At 40.2% G+C, this 16,374-nt stretch overlaps 2 pseudogenes; both read right to left on the bottom strand.

Moving 5' to 3' along the window:
* Positions 1-1,889: 1,889 nt before the first annotated feature.
* Positions 1,890-2,867, bottom strand: LOC148776796 (olfactory receptor 11H12-like; annotated as a pseudogene).
* Positions 2,868-13,421: 10,554 nt separating this feature from the next.
* LOC148776795 (olfactory receptor 11H6-like) lies at positions 13,422-16,120 on the bottom strand (annotated as a pseudogene).
* Between the last annotated feature and the right edge of the window lie 254 nt (positions 16,121-16,374).

The following is a 16,374-nucleotide window of genomic DNA, read 5'->3' as shown; positions in this document are numbered from 1 at the left end:
AGAGTCCCTTGGATGCAAGGAGTTCAAACCAGTCATTCCTAAAGGAAATCAGGCCTGAATATTCATTGGAAGGACTGATGCTGAAGCTGAAACTCCAATACTTTGGCTACCTGATGCAAAGAACTGACTCATTGGAAAAGATCCTGATACTGGGAAAGATTGAAGGCGGGAGGAAAGGGGGATGACAGAAGATGACATGATCAGATAGCATCACCGACCCAATGGACATGAGTTTGAGCAAGCTCCGGGATTTGGTGATGGACAGGGAAGCCTGGAGTGCTGCAGTTCATGGGGTTGCAAAGAATCAGACATGACTGGGTGACTGAACTGATAGCCTTCACAAGTCAACATCAAGCTACTTCGAGGACAATCCTCTTTCTAGGAAAATTTCACTTCACCACATAAAAATCTACAACCCATACCACATTACTTGAATGGAATATTATAGTTTCTAAAAAATAATTATAAAGGTTTGCTATAATAAGGGACAACAGAGACTTTATAGTAAATAATATATGCATATAAATGAAAATAAAAATATTGCCATTGTATTACAGGGATTGAATTCTGGATGCTTTTCTTCTTTAAAAATTTTCCTTAATGTTATTTTATCACTATTTCAGCAACAAGTAACAATGAACTGTAATTTTTCTTTTAAATATAAGTGATTTATCCACATGATCATTTCCCTCTTAAGTTTTTAGGAGGAGAGGTTCTGTTTCCTAAAGCCCCATTATTGAACCAATCAGATTTTTAGTCCCACTTCATTTTGGTGAAAATATTATTACTGATAATACCCTCTTTCTGAATATTTTGATAGATACTGTTATATATGGAATTAGAATCACCTTTTAAAGATTTCAGTTCAGTTCAGTTCAGTTGTTCAGTCATGTCCGACTCTTTGCGACCCTGTGAATCACAGCACACCAGGCCTCCCTGTCCATCACCAACTCCCTGAGTTTACCCAAACTCACGTCCATTGAGTCAGTGATGTCATCCAGCCATCTCATTCTCTGTCATCCCCTTCTCCTCCTGCCCCCAATCCCTCCCAGCATCAGGGTCTTTTCCAATGAATCAACTCTTTGCATGAGGTGGCCAAAGTATTGGAGTTTCAGCTTCAGCATCAGTCCTTCCAACGCACACCCAGGACTGAGCTCCTTTAGAATGGACTGGTTGGATCTCCTTGCAGTTCAAGGGATTCTCAAGAGTCTTCTCTGACACCACAGTTCAAAAGCATCAATTCTTTGGTGCTCAGCTTTCTTCACGGTCCAACTCTCAAATCCATACATGACCACTGGAAAAACCATAGCCTTGACTAGACGAACCTTTGGTAGAAAGGGGTAATGTGTAAAAGAAGCAAATTATGCCTGGATGTCATTAGGCTAGCTTGACTTTTATTGTCCAACAGAAATTTTGGATGATTGTTTTTAAGGGCTTATTTACTAGGAATGACCATCACAAAATAATAAAGTAAAAAATGATAGGAACCACAATCAGAAAAGAATATATTTCCTTCTTTTATTTACAACTAGCTGAATAAACATAAAAATGACATAATCATAATTTTATTGATCCTAGAATTAACAACCTAAAATTCCAAAAAGAGTATAAAAATTTTTATCCCAGATGAATCACATGAACTATCAAGAAAACACCCATATGTGTACATTTCTCATTTAATATGCAGTCCACATAATAACCCAACACTTCTACTTATCTGAATAATGTTAGCACTTTAGGATTATAATGACCCTATAGATGATTAATTTCATAGGCTAATATAAATTATTATCACTAGACCCATTTTTGAAGATTAGATAACAATATAATTCTGGCTGTTTTATGTTAGACTATACTGACCTGATAATGGATGGATTATCTAGAATGTCTTACATTATGTTGAAACTCCCCAGAACTTTTCTCAGGGCTGTCTTTATCTCCTTATTCCAGAGGCTATAAATGAGGGGGTTGAAGAACGGGGTCACAATAGCATACAACAAAGTTGCAACTTTCTGCATCCCAGCAGAATGTCTGAGCCCTGGGATCACATACATGACCATCAGAGAGCCATAGAACAGGGATACCACAGCCAAATGTGACCCACAGGAGGAGAAGGCTTTCTGTCTTCCAGTCGTTGAAGACATATGCAACACAGCTATTAGGACAAGAGTATAGCACCCAAGGATGAAGAGGGAGTTACCAAAGATAACTATTGAGCTTAGACTGTAGCAAAACAATTGGGTTTTGGGGGCAGAGACACATGCCAATGCAAACAGTGGCCCTGGGTCACACACAACATGGTCAATAATGTTTGGTCCACAGAAGGGCATCCGAGAAATGAGAACAATGGGGATCAGGAACCACAGAAACCCAGAGACCCAGCAGATAAGGACCATTTTGGTACAGAGATGCCCATTCATGATATTAGGGTAGTGCAAGGGACGGCAGATAGCAAGGTACCGATCAAAGGCCGTAACGGTCAAATGCAAGCATTCAGTTCCTTCCAAGGAAGAAAAGAAATAAAATTGTAGGAAACATCCAACAAAGGAGATGGTCTTTTTGTCTGAGAAAAAGTTGATCAACATCTTGGGGACTGTAGAAGAGACATACCAGATCTCTAGAAAGGAGAAATTCCCCAGGAATATGTACATGGGGATGTGGAGTCGCTGGTCACACCATCAAGCACAAATAATGGCCCCATTCCCTGTTATGGTCAGAGCATACATTGTAAGGAAGAGTGAGAAGAGGAGGCTCTGAATCTTCCACTCACAAGAAAAACCTAGGAGTACAAATTCTCTTACAAAGTCAAAGCGGGAATCTGGCTCAGAGCTGTTCACGTTCATTGGATCCGTAACCTGCAATGTCAACAGACATGTATTTGTCAGTTAGAACTACCTTCACATGTGTTCCTGTTTAAGAATTAAGAGAAGACAAACACAAATTGGGGCACAGGAGATAGTTGGCTTCACAGAAACAAGCTTTGGCTTGCCTCTGAACTTTTTCCTTACTGTGATATCACTAAAGAACTTTAAACTCATTTTGTAAGCTTGTTATTCTTTGGGGAAAGCATGATCTATGATAGTTTCTCATAGATTTGATAGCATATAACAGAAAGTGTTAATTGCTTAGTAGTGTCCAACTCTGCGACCCCATGGACTGTAGCCCTCCAGGCTCCTCTGTCCATGGGATTCTCCAGGCAAGAACACTGGAGTGGGTTGCCATTCCCTTCTTCAGGGGATATTCCTGATCCGGGCATTGAACTTCGGTCTCCTGAAGTGCAGGTGGATTCTTTACGTCTGTGCCACCAGGGACACCCCATAACATAAATTTGCTCTTAATAAATGTACTAGTTTCTTTCCCTAAACCCATTTTGAGGAGCAATAGACTCAGTAAAGAAGGTTTTAATTTTACTATTTATCTTTCAGTTATATGTGCTACTTAACACACCATTCAACAATGAAACAATTGACAATGTTTTACCAACTTGTTAGAAATCATTTTAAAGTCAATACTTTTGCATTCCTGCTTAAGCACCATAAAAATATAAGACCATAATATTACTTACTGATATTGACTTTTAATATTGTAATGTTGCAATGTCTTCTGTAGAAAGCAGTGGCTTGAAGTTTTTGCTTAATCTTTCACCTAGATGGAAGTTTGTAAAATAAACCTAGGTATGAGACTTTAAATTTTTAAGTATTTTTTTTCCACAAAATTTTGGGATTAAGTTTCTTTATAATTTTGACGACGGGGTCACAAAGAGTCAGACATTACTGAGTGACTGAACTGATTCTTTCTATACTCATTTAAAGTAAGCAATTTCCACTCTATGAGAGAAATCAAATGCTTTCTTGGTCACAAGTAAACTTCCTTCATCCTATATTCTCATAAAACTATGACAAGGATATGAATTCCCTGAAATATTTTGTGTGTGGCAATATGCAGGGATGTGAGTCCTAAAAGTTGTGAGGGTTTATATTATGGACACAAACACACAATTTTTAGAGGGAATTATTTTCCCCACCTATTCTCCATACCAGTGCTCCGCGAAGTCTTCTATAATGATGTGGTAGAAGGAATTAAAATTCCTTCGTTTAGTAATATGAATCTTTTCAAAACTGCTCCAAATCAGAAACATTAATAAATCAACATGAAGAAATCATAGTTAAAGGGACTGACAAAGAGGTGTCAGGACTCTCTGCTGTGCCAAAAGATACAGGTGTTGTGGTTTTGATATAGATTGAATCTCTAGGGACCTGTCTAAATAATGATATCTTCTTGTCTTCAGATGGATAAAGCATTTATTGCTGCACAAAAATTAAGATTGCACTTTCTTTGCCACAGGTTCTTCTGGGATTTGTCCTCTGTAGCATTATGGAAGTTCTCCTCCAAGCCAATGGTTCATTAAAAGTTAAACTATTGCATATTCTCTGAGGAATCAGTAAAGAGCAGTGACTATTACTCTGAGGCCCTATTGTTTACAAATCACTTGCCCATCTGAAATATGGATTCCAAAAGTTTCCAGAAGACACCGTTTGAGGAGAAATAAGATACAATGTGTCACAAAACATTCTTATAGGAACATTTCAAAGATCATTGGGCATATTTTGGAGGATAAGGAAGTGATGGGCAGAGAACCCAAAGAGGCAAATGTTGAGGTGAAGAAACTGCAGGACACTGAGGATAAAAATTTGGAGAATTTAGAAATAGCTTACAGCATAGTATTCTTTAGATATGAGAGAAGTATTTAAGTTCGTTGACTGAAATACTTCAGAGGCACACGTGACTTCCTGATTAGTATGAGACATCAATATTTTTTACCCTTCAATTTTTACCTTAAGCCATTTAGGGTTTACCTAGTATACTAAAACACCCAGGTGTGAAAGAAAACTCGTATCATGGAGCATAAAATAATTGAGGACATAAGGAATATATGCCTTGGAACATTGGCCTGTGAACCACAAGCTGCTTATGCATGCACATGTGCTCAGTCACTAAGTCGTGTCAGACTCTTTGCGACCCCATGGACCACAGCCTGCCAGAATCCTCTGTGCATAGGATTTTCCAGGCAAGAATACTGGAGTGGAAATATTTAAACGTAAATTGCTCACACTAAAAGTGTCATTCCATGGTGGTTCAGACAGAAAAGAATCTACCTGCAATGCAGGAGATCCGGCTTCAATCTCTGGATCTGGAAGATACCCTGGAGAAGGAAATGGCTACTCACATCAGTATTCTTGCTTGGGAAATCCCATGCACAAAGGAACCTGGAGGGCTATAGTTCATAGTGTCACAAAGAGTCATATAGAACTGAGCAACTAACACTTTCAAACTGAGAGACTAAAGGGGAAAAAGATTACTTAGACTTTTATTACCTTTTAGTGATACTACTTCAGTCCTTAGAAACTCTTAAAACATTGTTTTGATCTTGTTATTTGTCTGCTTAAAAACCACCACTGGTTTCCTTATGCAAAATTTCCCCAGTTCTCCACATAGACTTCAAATGCCTTTCTCATCTTACCTTTTCCTACTCCCTCTTTCAGATAAATTGAATAATATTTCATTCTGTGAGTACCTTTCAGTTTCTCATATTTGCATCTTTGTGGTCATTTTGCTTATTGGAAATCGTCATTACCTCCCCCTGTACCTACAAAACGCCATCTATCCTTCAATCTCTAGTTCAAATGACATTTTCCCATAATACTTCTCCTTATTCCCCTAATGGAGCACATTTTCCATCTCTGAAATTTTATTTAACTGTATTTGCATTTTTCTTATGATGCTCATCAGAAACTTCTTTGTGTTGTCCTTAGTTATACACTTATTTTTTTTCCCTTCCCAGGTTATAAAGTGTCTGGAGGCAGACAACTATTATTGTTCAGCTTTGAACTAGCAAATGGATAAAAATACATTGCATTTATTGACCCTCGTGAAATATTTGATTAAATGGCATTTTTTTTGGCTATATGAGTTTTGTTATTTGTAAAATCAGCACCTTTGAACCAAAGTTATGGCAGAAAGTGAAGGAGAGTAAAAAAGTTGGCTTAAAGCTCAACATTCAGAAAACAAAGATCATGGCATCCGGTCCCATCACTTCATGGCAAATAGATGGAGAAACAGTGGAAACAGTGGCTGACTTTATTTTGGGGAGCTCCAAAATCACTGCAGATGGTGACTGCAGCCATGACATTAAAAACACTTACTCCTTGGAAGGAAAGTTATGACCAACCTAGACAGCATATTAAAAAGCAGAGACATTACTTTGCCAACAAAGGTCTGTCTAGTCAAGGCTATGGTTTTTCGAGTAGTCATGTATGGATGTGAGAGTTGGATTATAAAGAAAATTGAGCGCCGAAAAATTGATGCTTTTGAACTGTGGTGTTGGAGAAGACTCTTGAGAGTCCCTTGGACTGCAAGGAGATCCAACCAGTCCATCCTAAAGGAAATCAGTCCTGAATATTCATTGGAAGGACTGATGCTGAAGATGAAACTCCAATACTTTGACCACCTGATGCAAAGAACTGACTCATTTGAAAAGACCCTGATGTGGGGCAAGATTGAAGCCAGGAGAAGGGGATGACAGAAGATGAGATGGTTGGATGGCATCACTGACTCAATGGGTATGAGTTTGAGTAAACTCTGGGAGTTGGTGATGGACAGGGAAACCTGGCATGCTGCAGTCCATGGGGTTGCGAAGAGTCAGACATGACTGAGCAACTGAACTGAACTGAACTTGAACCAAAGTAAAACAAAAAAAAAATTCAAGGTGCATTGCAATATTACTCTACATCTACAGATATTAAGGAGATTCAGCCAGGGATAGCTCTGATGCTGTTGCTGCTGCTAAGTCACTTCAGTTATGTCTAACTCTTTGCGACCCCATGGACTGCAGCCTACCAGGCTCCTCCGTCCATGGGATTTTCCAGGCAAGAGTACTGGAATGGGGTGCCATTGCCTCCTCCGAGGGAAAGCTTTATATAGGTTAAAATCATTATGAGAGACTTCTTAGAAAATTCATTCAAGAAATGGTTTGAAATGTGACATAGAACAGTCCTACTCCAAGTGCAGTTAAAGGATTAGCGTAGTCCTCAAATTGTTAGCTGTCTGTGATAAATTCAGATACTAAGATGAAGCATTTAGAAACTTTCATAGTTGACTAGTTTGTGATGTGTTGAATCTAATAATATAAAAGTGAGCTATATTTGTGTTTTTATATTTCATTTTCTAGTTTTTTTTTTTTAATTTTATGAAACTATTAATCTTAGCTGCAATGAATTTGGTTCTTTCACTTCAGTTAAAGGCACTGACTTACAAGACAAGTAGAATTCAAACTGAATGATGAGGGCATTCTAAATAGGAACTGTGTGTGGGGTACATGGGTTGTTAGGCTGTGATGTGCATCTTTGAAGTTGATAAGAGAGAAGAAAAAGAGGGCAGTGGTGGGTGGGAAGAAAGCCTTACTTAGGGTAAGGAAAATGCTTTGGTTAAGCCAGAGAATTAACGAGGAAGAGGCAGAGTAGAGACCGATCAGATTAACAAAATGCTCCCCTAAAGGAATGTCTCTGAAAGACCACGGTGCAGAAAGACTGCTTCCTGAAGTGTCTTTTCTGTTTGTGCTGCTTCAGCGGAAATACTATAAACTATATGTGCCATATTAACAGAATGTTATTTCTCACACATCTGGAGGCTGGGAAATCCAAGATCAAGGCGTCAGCAGTTAGAGTATCTGGTGAAAGCGTGCTTCTTGTTTAGACAGCCTTGTTAACACTGTAACCTTACATGGTGGGAGGGAGGAAGGAGCTCTCTGGGGTCTTTTTTCAAAGGGTACTAATCCCATTTATGATGGCTCCACTCTCAACCTATTCACCTAAAGGCCCCAAATCCTAATAGCATACCATCACACTGGGGGTGTGGATTTCAACATTTGAATTTCAGAGGGACACAAACATTCAGGTTATAGCTTAAAGGTTATAAAGATTCCAAAAAAAAGGAGTATAGCCATCCCTCCATATCTATGGGGGGATGGTTTCCAGGATCCCCTAAGGTAAAAAGCCAGGGAATGTCAAGTCCCTTACATAAAAATGGCACAGTATAGTCAGGTCTTTGATACTGCAGATTCTCTACCCCCAGGGCACCAGACACAGAGCACTGACAGTATTTTCAGATTTAGCAGTGGAAGCAATCCTGCTTCACAACTAACAAATTGTTTTGTTCTGAAATGTGAGAGCATTTATAAGATAGAACACTGGGTTGCCAGATTTCTGTCATGCAGCAACAGAAACATTACATGATATTGAATGATATCTGTACAGTGGAGAAGAGTATTTTCAGGAAGTGCCCGATTTGAAGGCAGATTCCTTTCCTATCAAAAGTCAGAGAGGTCTGTGATCCCTAAGAAGCAGAACAGAGTATGTGGAGAGAGAGAGAAAGAGAGAGAGGGGCATGAGAAGAGAGGAAGCGGGGTGAGGAGTGCAGGAAACTGCAGTCTGTAATTCTGCATGTCTCATGTTCTCTTACACAAGGACATCGGTGTTTAAAACTGGTGATTCAGTGTCTGCATGTTCATTTGCTCATAACTCATGTCATGTCTCTGTCAGTCATATTACTAAGAAAACCATCTTGTTCTTCAACACAGTAACATCTCTGCTTTGTGATTCAGCAACATCTGTGTTATTGATATACTCTTCATTTCTCTCTAATCCTTGTATGTGTGTGGATTCCCATCTCTTTCAGAATGTTCCACAGTTTATTGTGATCCACACAGTCAAAGGCTTTGGCATAGTCAATGAAGCAGAAATAGATGTTTTTCTGAAACTCTCTTGCTTTCTCCATGATCCAGCTGATGTTGGCAATTTGATCTCTGGTGCCTCTGCCTTTTCTAAAACCTGCTTGAACATCTGGGAGTTCACGGTTTACATACTGCTGAAGCCTGGCTTGGAGAATTTTGAGCATGACTTTACTAGCGTGTGAGATGAGTGCAATTGTGCGGTAGTTTGAACATTCTTTGGCATTGCCTTTCTTTGGGATTGGAATGAAGACTGACCTCTTCCAGTCCTGTGGCCACTGCTGAGTTTTCGAAATCTGCTGGCATATTGAGTGCAGCACTTTCACAGCATCATCTTTCAAGACTTGAAATAGCTCCACTGGAATTCCATCACCTCCACTAGCTTTGTTCGTAAACTGTGGAACATTCTGAAAGAGATGGGAATCCCAGACCACCTGACCTGCCTCTTGAGAAACCTGTATGCAGGTCAGGAAGCAACAGTCAGAACTGGACATGGAACAACCGACTGGTTCCAAATAGGAAAAGGTGTACGTCAAGGTTGTATATTGTCACCTTGCTTATTTAACTTCTATGCAGAGTACATCATGAGGAACGCTGGGCTGGAAGAAGCACAAGCTGGAATCAAGATTGCTGGGAGAAATATCAATAACCTCAGATATGCAGATGACACCACCCTTATGGCAGAAAGTGAAGAGGAACTCAAAGGCCTCTTGATGAAAGTGAAAGAGGAGAGTGAAAAGGTTGGCTTGAAGCTCAACATTCAGAAAACAAAGATCATGGCATCTGGTCCCATCACTTCATGGGAAATAGATGGAAAAACAGTGGAAACAGTGTCAGACTTTGTTTTTTTGGGCTCCAAAATCACTGCAGATGCTGATTGCAGCCATGAAATTAAAAGACGCTTGCTCCTTGGAAGGAAAGTTATGACAAACCTTGATAGTATATTAAAAAGCAGAGACATTACTTTGCCAACCAAGGTCCGTCTAGTCAAGGCAATGGTTTTTCCCGTGGTCATGTATGGATGTGAGAGTTGGACTGTGAAGAAAGCTGATCGCCGAAGAATCGATGCTTTTGAACTGTGGTGTTGGAGAAGACTCTTGAGAGTCCCTTATACTGCAAGGAGATCCAACCAGTCCATTCTAAAGGAGATCAATCCTGGGTGTTCATTGGAGGGACTGATGCTAAAGCTGAAACTCCAATACTTTGGCCACCTCATGCGACGAGTTGACTCACTGGAAAAGACTCTGATGCTGGGAAAGGTTGGGGGCGGGAGGAGAAGGGGACGACGGAGAATGAGATGGCTGGATGGCATCACCGACTCTCTGGACATGAGTTTGAGTGTACTCCGGGAGTTGGTGATGGACAGGGAGGCCTGGCGTGCTGTGATTCATGGGGTCGCGGAGAGTCGGACACGACTGAGCGACTGAACTGAACTGAACTGAACTGAATCCTTGTATACAATGTTTTGACTTGTTAACTCTTTATTATACTGCCCACGTTTTCAGCTACATTATAGTAATTGGGAATTTGGGATAGAAAATTAACTTCCAAATTAGAACTTGTAATGAGAGCAAATTCCCTGTGAACTAAAGCATGAAGTATTATAATGATGGAGATATTTTAGGGTTTACTCTTTGCTAGACTCTCTGATAAGCAGATTGATTCACTTCATCCTCACAATGGCACTAGGAAGAAAGCTCTATCACTATTGCTTATTTAAATATGAGTTAATGGAGGCATATACGAAGTCATTCAGTCAGTGGAGACAGAATTTGAAAAAGTTTGGTTCTGACCGTTACCACATAGTGCCTGTTAACTGCAAATTATTTGTAACCTGCTATCAGGATAGTTAAGTAGCCTGTGTAGTGAATATTTGTGAGCTTCCTGACCTACCTCTGATTTTAGTTTCAGAGGTGGTGGGCAGTCCCTTGGGAGCTCAGAATTAGTCTTATGGCATCCCTCCCATCTCAAGCCCTATCCAGGAGTCTTCCTGCTTTCTTCCCAGGGCCTTTTCTGAAGACATAATGGCTCATTTGGTGCATCAGTCAATGTGTTTTTGGAAACATGAGTAGTCAATATCTCCCTGTGCAACCATGGTTAGTCAATAAATATCTTAGACCTGTGCCATTCACACGGACCATTCTCAGAGGTTCTAGTGGAATCAGATTTTCATTGGTCATAGTGGCTTCTTCTCCTTCCTCATTCCTACTGCCTGAAACCACCTTCTATTAATAATAAACTGCTTGCACCCAAGTCTTTTCTCAGCTTCTTTTATGACAACCCAAAATTGTAAACCATTTGTTACAAAAGGATGTATTATCTGTTAGATCCACTCACTTTCACAGTAGAGTGATCATTATTTCAAATTATTTGTTCAGTGTCCCAACTAGAAGCTTATATACCCAAACAATGCAAAATATTGAGGTCAGAACTGGTGAATGGCAGTCTTTATATCTGAAGTGGGAGAAAAGCAATTGTGAAAGAGGATGTGTGAAATAAGTCCATGTGAAACTTCAATAAGAGATGTGTTCTTAGGCACAGCAGCTTTAGGAAAATGTGCATATGTAAGTTGAGGATCCAGAAATTGAACTATGCATGCTTGTGTGCCTTTTGGAAAGTCTTCATGTATCTCGGGGGTAAACAAGTCCCAGTTTCAAAGACTTAATTCTCTAGAACACTGTAAACACACACACACACACACACACACACACACACACACACTCCCAAACCAAAATTAAACTAAACACATGGTATTTTGGCTATAAATCGAGAAAACATAATTTAGTTTATGTCTCAGGGAAAGTTGAGAAGGAGAGCCGTTGTAGAAGGGCTTTGCCAAAAGTTATAGGAGGTGACTTTCATGGAGGAGCTGAGATTTTGATTCCAATAAAGAACATGAGAACAAAGAATTCATTAACATTCAAATTTAATTAGTATTTATTATGTACTTTCTATGTACTGTTTTAGGAACTTTTGGACTCATGATTTATTAAAACACCACACTAATTGTTCTCTGGGGGTGGCAATTACCATTTTAATTTTAGTTGAAATGAAGTTACCTACCAAATTCACAGTTGATTAATGGAAGAATTGAGTTCCTACCAAGATCTTTTGATTTTAAGTCTCACATCCTTTCAAAGACATCAGAGTAAGATTGAACAGAGATCTATCTCTAGCTTTTTAAGGAACATCCCTACTGTTGTCCATGGTGGCTGTGTCAGTGTACATTCCTACCAGCTGTGGAGGAGGGTTCCCTTTTCTCACACCCTCTCCAGCAGTTATCGCTTGTAGATTTTCTGATGATAGCCATTCTGAGTTGTGTGAGATGACACCATCTTGTAGTTTTGATTCGTATTTCTGTAATAATTAGTGATACTGAGCATCTTTTCATGTACTTTATAGCAATCTGCATGCCTTCTTTGGAGAAATGTCTCTATACATATTCTGCCCATTTTTTATTGGTTTTTTTTTCATGTTGACATGCATAAACTGTTTGTATATTTTGGAGATTAATCCCTTGTCAGTTGTTTCATTTGCAAAAACTAAAAACAGAACTACCATATGATGCAAAAATCCCACTCCTGGCATATACCTGGAGGAAATCATAAACTGAAAAGATACATGCACCCCAATGTTCATTGCAGCACTATTTATAATAGCCAAGACATGGAAGCAATCATAAATGTCCAACAACAGGGGACAAGATAAAGAAGATGTAGTACTATACATAATGGAATATCAGTCAGCCATAAAAAAGATCAAACAATGCCATTTTCAGTAACATGTATGGACATAGAGATTGTCATATTGAGTAAAGTAATTTGGATACAGAAAAACAAATTTCATATGATATTGCTTATATGTGGAATCTAAAAAAACAAGGGTAAAAATGAACTTATTTATGAAACAGAAGTAGAGTCACAAATGTAGAAAGCAAACATGGTTTCCAGGAGATAAGCGGGGGGTGGGGGTGGGGAGGGATAAATTGGGAGATTGGGACTGACATATACACACTACTATATATAAAACATAACTAATAAGAACTTGCTGTATAGCATAGGGAACTCTACTCTGTAATAGCCTATATAGGAAAAGAATAAAAAAAAAAGAGTGGATATATGTATATGTATAACTGTTTCACTTTGCTGTACGCCTGAAACTAACACAACACTGTGAGTCAACTATTTTTTATGAAAATTTTGAAAATATTAATAAAAAGAGAAAAAAAAGAAATCTAGCTAGAAGTTAAACAGAACACAAGGTTTCCCCAACTTCATCACAAAATATATGTGTCTGATATGATGTTGACTGAAGTTTTCCCTAACACTAATCCTGGCTGCCCACAACCCTGCGCAAAATTAGTTGCTTTTTCCTTGTGTCTCATATATTGTACATATATTGGTTAGAATATTTATTGCATTTAATGTTAATTATTTTCTTACTTGTCCACACCATTAGGATGCAATTTGAGGAAGAGATCGTGTCTGCTTTATCTTCATAATTATGCTCACAATACAGTGCCGAGTGCAGTGTCTAACATGGAGGAGGCATTCAGTTTCTATTTACTGAGTGGATGATGGTACACATGTGTGAGAGTTCAAGGATGGCCATTTTATCCACATCATACTAAACCAGATTATCCCACATTCCTCCTGCTCCTGCTGCCAAAGACTTTTAAAGAAATTTTAAACTTTCCCAGAACTTTCCAGAGAGCTTTTTTCATATCCTTATTCCTGAGACTGTAAATCAAAGGGTTGAAGAGTGGAGTCAGCATGGCATAGAACAAGGTCATGATTTTTGGCAACAAGGTGGAGCGGCTGGATCCAGGGCTCACATGCATCACCAAAATGGTCCCGTAGAATAGCAACACCACAGCCAAATGGGACCCACAGGTGGAAAAGGCCTTCTGTCGACTGGATGCCGAGGACTATCGAAGAACAGCAAGTAGAACCAGGGCATAGGAGATGAGAATGAAAAGGAAGCTAAGGAGGATGATGAGGGAGCTTAGAGTATAGCTGGTGAGCTTGGACATGGGAGCAGGAACACATGAGAGGGTCAGCAGTGGGCCTGAGTCACATACAAAGTGATCAATTGCATTAGGACCACAGATAGGCAGCTGGGAAATAAGAATAACAGGCACCAGATACCAGAGAAAGCCACACACCCAACAAGCAATCACTAGGTTGAAACAACGTCTGCCAGTCATAATTGTGGCATAATGCAGAGGATGGCAGATAGCAAAGTATCGATCAAACGACATTGCTGAGAGAAAGAAGCACTCAGTGGAGCCTATGGAAAAGAAAAAATATAATTGAAGGAAGCAACCAGTGAAAGAGATGGCCTTGTTCTCTGAGAGGAAGTCGATCAGTGTGTTTGGAACAGTGGAGTTGACACACCAGATCTCCAGGAATGCAAAATTCCCCAGCAGGATGTACATGGGGGTGTGGAGATGCTGGTCCCAGCACACAGCACAGATAATGGATCCATTTCCTATGAGAGTCAGGAGGTAGATGATGGAGAAGAACATAAACAGAATGACCTGAATCTCCCTGCTGCAGGGAAAACCCAGAAGGATGAATTCACGCACTGATTCAGCTGTTGATGCTTCTAAAGTGCTTTCACCTTTCAGAGAAGCTTCTTTACAGACTGACCGCGCGGAGGGAGGCTGGAACCTTTCACCACAGGGACTAATTCCTTCCCCGTGTTCTCACAGTTCCTTCCCTTCTGCTAACAAGGAACCCCCGGGGCGGACTGGTCCTCGGCCATGGCCCGGGAGCAGTGGTGGCCACGCCAGACTGACCTGTGGTGACTCAGTGCCACGAGGGACCCTGTCACTTCTCTGTAGAGCTGCTGCCAAAACGCCGGCACCACGGCTGCAGGTGGCGCTGGCCTGCAGGACCACCGCCTGCCCGAGGCCGCACCCAGGGGCCACGTTTGGCCGTGTAGGTTCAGTGTCACGTCACTGGTGCCGCCTCATCTCCTGCCTGAGAATGTAACTCGTGGAAACCCACTGGACCGGTGTCTGCAGAGGCCTTGCCGACGGCTCAGTGACTCTAGCTCCAAACACTATTCATTACAGAAGCCAGTAGTTCAGTTGAAGTAACCACCAATGACTCTTCAAATCAAACGAACTGTTGTAGTTTACACGAAACCGTACGGTAGAGGTTTGTATTCAGCGCTTATTTTTGCATGTTGGTGTTGATTAGCTAATAAACTGTAAGCATAGGACTCGCCAGGAAAAAAAAAAAAAAAAAGCTGTGCTGCAATGAAACATTATTATTGTGAAGCCAAATACAAACAACTGAGCATAACATACAAGGCCCTTCACAATCTGGTCTTCATCTACTTATTTAACTTCACCTCTTGAGTCCTATGTCCCAGATAAGAAAAGAATAATCACATTTTTGTCAAGTGACATGCTATTCTTCCCACCTAAGATAGCTGTTGCTCCTCCTTCTGGGTTTCCCGCAGGTGGCGCTAGAGGTAAAGAACCTGCCTGCCAACGCAGAAGACGTGAGAGACAGGGGTTGATCCCTCGGTAGGGAAGATCCCCTGAAGGAAGGTAATTTTGCCTGGAGAATCCCATGGACAGAGGAGCCTGGCAGACTGCTGTCCATAGGGTAGAAAAGAGTCGGACACAACTGAAGGAACTTGGCATGCACACAAGTAGCACCCCACACACCTTCCTTTCTGCCTCCCTCTCTTTCTCCCCTCCCTTTCTTCCCTTCACCCTCCCTCCACCCTCCGTCTTTCCTTCCTTTCTTCTTTCTTGCCTATCCCTTCTGGATCCCTTCCTTTCTCTTTCTCCACCTTTTTACTGTTTATTTACTTTTTTTTCTTTGATTGAATAACTTGTACTTGAAATCTACACCGTTTACTGATTGCCGCCTTCATGAAATATTACTGGACTTCACCATCATACAGTAATTCTTTGTTTTTGCCATAGCATCTGACATATGTGTATGTAAATTTATACTATGCCTTCTTGTAACTGGTCACTTTTCTATCTCTTTGCCAGTCTGAGCTTCAGGAAGGCAAAGATGTATTTTTCATCTCCATATTATGAATTCCGAGCACAGTTCAGTTCACTTCATAGGCATGCTAACATATTTCCTGAATCAACATTAAAGAAATGAATTGCTATTTTTTAAAGGTTGAAACAACATTCTAAAATGTTTTCCAGAAGGAATGAGAAAACACTGTAAAAGCTACAGCATTTTTCTACACTAAAGAATTTTCAGTTTATACTTTGCATCATTTTTTTTTTTATTTTGCATGTCTTAATATACCTACTAGACTGTAAACCTCTGAAGACAGAGGCCAAGTGTTAATCATCTTTGATCTTTTTTTGGTATCTACTACATAGCTGGTAAAGAATCTGCCAGCAATGCGGGAGACCTGTGTTCAATCCCTGGGTTAGGATGATCCCCTGGAGAACGGAAAGGCTACCCACTCCAGTATTCTGGCCTGAAGAATACCATGAACTGGGGTCACAAAGAGCTGGACATGACTGAGCAACTTTCACATAATTTTTTAGGCAATATGTACATTGTAATTGCTTATTAAATGAAAATCATTATTTCTGCCCC

This window comes from Moschus berezovskii, chromosome 9 (assembly GCF_049115385.1).
Source record: "Moschus berezovskii isolate FMDL1 chromosome 9, NW_MosBer_1.0, whole genome shotgun sequence".
In the NCBI taxonomy this organism is placed as follows: Eukaryota; Metazoa; Chordata; class Mammalia; order Artiodactyla; family Moschidae; genus Moschus; species Moschus berezovskii.
The sequence above is the reverse complement of the archived record's forward strand: the minus strand, read 5'-3'. Positions and strand labels throughout refer to the sequence as shown.